Below are 3,817 nucleotides of genomic sequence, written 5' to 3'. Positions count from 1 at the left end.
CTTTGGGCAATTCACCTTGGTCCTGAAGAGGCAGACAAGTAATCTCTAGAAAATATGTTGGAGAAATTAGCCAAACTACATTTATTGACTCACAATTATCCAATTTCATTCTCTCTTATTTGTATTGTATAGCAAGATATCACATCATGTTTCCAGGGTTGTGTAAATCACTTCCAGGATACGGGTTGCATGAAAATAATCTTTAAGAGCTGGTGCCTATGTTTGCAAATATTATTTCACTTACCAAATAAACTTAACATATCACTTACCATATAAAATGGACACACTGGAGGCCTGGAAGATAAATTGATTTAATATAGGTAATTTGTATGTGTCTCTGATGTATTAGTAATATTCTATAAATGTTAATACCAAGTAGAATGTGACTGGAGATAACAGGCTGATTTTCTGGACCTCTGAAAATTACACTATCAATTGTAATCCATTCTCTGCCTACCAAGAGGAAAATTATTTTTATTTCAACTTCTACCACTGTGACTTTTGATACTATTTTAATATTTGAGTCTTCCACACCTCTTGTAATTTTTAATAGTTTGTTAGATTCTTTCTGACTCTCTTGTTTATTCCATAGCCTAGATACAATAATCAAACACATGAATTATATTAACACTAGCTTTTATTTATCCAAAATGTCCTATGCAGTTTACTTGATTTGTATATTATGTACTGTAATTCGCATTGAAACTCTGCAAAATGGGAAGTGAAGTATTCTATTTTAAAAATAAAAGAGTAGGTCACTGAAAGGTCAAGGACACTTAACTAACAATGAAAATGTATATTGAAGAGCATGCCTTCGAAGAAATGATTGCTCATATAGCATAACACCATATTATGCATTTCCTCCACCAGAACTCCTAATCATTCAGAGCTTCACTTCTTTGGAGGACAACAATTCACATTCTTTATTTAGGCTGAACAATCACAAGCATGGCTACATTCTAACCTTCTGACTACAGCATGATCCAGGAGACCCCAAATTTTGGGTTGATTTAAATCTCAATGACGCAGAGCCAAAAAGTTTTTCCTACATATTGAGTATTATTATCTACCCCAGTCTCTTCCCAATATCAGCATTCTGCTTTTGTCCATTTAAAATATTTTAAGAGATTTGTACTAATAAAGAATTTCAATATAAATAGTTTTTATGTGTATTCACTTATTTTTTTCTCCATATCTGCTATCTTAATATGAAGAGAATCATTCATATCTAAGGCTAACTCACAAACTTACCTAGAGTCCTTCTCCTCTTTCACTGATGCCAATGTCTCCCATTAACTGCCATAAGATTTTCTGCTTCCCCATGTAATCCTTGAATATAAATAAATACTTAGTTTCTTCTTTTTAAAAAACAACACATCACTTACAACTCTCATTAAGTAGATATTACCTGTGAAAATTAGTGTTTATTTAAAAGTGATATCAAGTTCACTAATGAAGTCAGTTGTTTCTTCCGTTTTGTGGAAAAATAGTCATGCTTTCCTTTAATATATGAATGTATTTCAGAACTTAAGTAAGCTGAGATAGAAAACATTGCTGGATGTATGGGTCATTAATGACTGTTGAACTCATATCCAATTCCTTAATAATGTTCTCTTTCAAAATTGTGGCCCACAGAGAAACCCCTAGTAAATGCTGAAATGCGCAAGGTATTCTTCTGGATATGATTAAACTGTGAATTTTACTTGCTGCATTGAAATGGCAGAATTCATGTAAGACCTGCTTACACTTGCAGTCTGTTATTCTTACTGATAATGGAATGTTCACTGTGCCCTCACATTTCACATTCTTATTTCCTGGTTACCTTTTCCTTGTGATCAGTGTAACCACTTTCCACAGAGAACCCCTGCTACATGACCGAAGATAGGGCAGGTATCACTTTCAGACTGCCTCCTACTGTCAACACTAAGCACTTTCCATCTTTTTGTCCCTTTTCATTTCAGGATGCTTCAAACTTGTTCAATAATTAGTTCTTGTTTTGTTGTTGTTGTTGCTTTATACCAATCTGTTTACTGAAAATTTATTAACAGCATAGTGTTAAAATCTTGGTTAAAATTGGTGTTTCAATATTTATACTAGATCTATCTATAAATATATACATATATAAAGATATATAGAGTAGCTCAATAGTCGCTCAATATACATTAATATACCAGGTATAGAGAATAGCTATACTGAAATCATATCATTTTTAGTCTGAAGATTGAGGTCTTAAAATAATTGCTTAAATTATTCCTCACTAAAGTCCACATCAGACAACTACCACCATATAAAGAAATGCAACAGGCTTTCACAGTTTGAACACAGAATGAAAAAATAAAAATTATTTCACAATTACCAATCAATTTTAGGTTTCTAACTTGAATTTCCCTGTAGCACTGTAGCAGATGTAAAACTTCATAGACATCAGGGGAAGAAAAATTTTGCAACCTGACTCTGCCATTTAATTGCTATACAGCTATGGAGAGTCTCTCAATTATCTTTGAACCTCAATTTCCTTATCTACAAGAATTGTAATACTTGCTACCTCATGAAATTAATATTTTTAAAATATTTAAAATAAATGAGAAACTCAAAATAGTAGCTATGCTGATGGAAAGTAAATGAAAAAGAAATACAAATCCAAAATATGTTAAATATGTGATTCCTATGGAACTTATGTTTATTCTAGTTTATTTTCATAGTGCTATTTAAAAAAAAAAGCAAATGAAGTAAAGGAAAGGCAGCACTCTGCATTTGCTCATGTAATTTTCTGTTAATTGGAATATGACAGTATAAAATGTCCTACATAGGTTAATAGAAATTGTAAAAACCAGATCCTTTCTTTACATGCAGCCCAGCATATGGGCACAGTAAAATTTTCCCAGGGTAACTAGATTATTGCATGGGTGCTCCTATCAATCAAAGTGTAAAGGCAAATGAACTTTTGCTTTTTTCTGCAAAGGTTTAAGAATTTCTGATCCTAAAGGCTTAGAGTATATACTTTACAAACTAAGTATTTTACTTATTATTCCACACATCCATCTAATCTTTAATTTATTTAAAATTAATCTTTTAAAATATTTTGGGGTGAATTATATAGAATTTTTCTGGATGTTCTGGGGATCAATCATAAGCAAATTCTTACCTGTTTCTCATGATGTAATAGAAGAAAGCCCTAGAGTTACAATTGAAATTACAAAAGCTTATGTACACATTTTGACAGGGAATCTCTTATTCACTTTTACCACCTGAACTTATGGCACAGTGCTTGGTAATAGAAATATTAGGTAAATATTTGTGGAAATTATTACTTGATTGGTAATAATATACATAAATCACTATTTTCACTCTTTTAGATAAAACACAATCCATGAGAATTAAATTTGTTTAAATATAATTTTAAACTGTCTTTCAAGATGTGTAATCTTTGGGCAGCATGCACAGCCATTTTTTTCCCTGTCATGTTTTGCATGACCTGGTAGAACCTGGTCATGTTTCTACCAGGAACAGTGTTGATATCATTTTACTTGGTGTTTCAATGAACAGCTAAAAACTGTGCTAAAACTTATGTGACAGCATTATTTAATGCAGTGAATAAAAAAGTAGAGTTTTCTCTTATTGTGTCTGTACCTTCCCTGTGTATACTTTCTATTCAAATCCCCTTGACATTCTCCCTCAAAAATCAAGCGAGAAGTTCAGGGAAGAAATGAGGGTGATTCCTGAAGAGAAAGTAAAGAGATGAGAAAAGAATTATTAACAAAAAGACTCACAAGTTAATAGCTTTCCTTAAGCTGTCTAGACAGGATACATTTCTGTT

Source organism: Choloepus didactylus, assembly GCF_015220235.1.
Source record: "Choloepus didactylus isolate mChoDid1 chromosome 11 unlocalized genomic scaffold, mChoDid1.pri SUPER_11_unloc3, whole genome shotgun sequence".
Classification (NCBI taxonomy): Eukaryota; Metazoa; Chordata; class Mammalia; order Pilosa; family Megalonychidae; genus Choloepus; species Choloepus didactylus.
Note: the sequence above shows the minus strand (reverse complement) of the source record.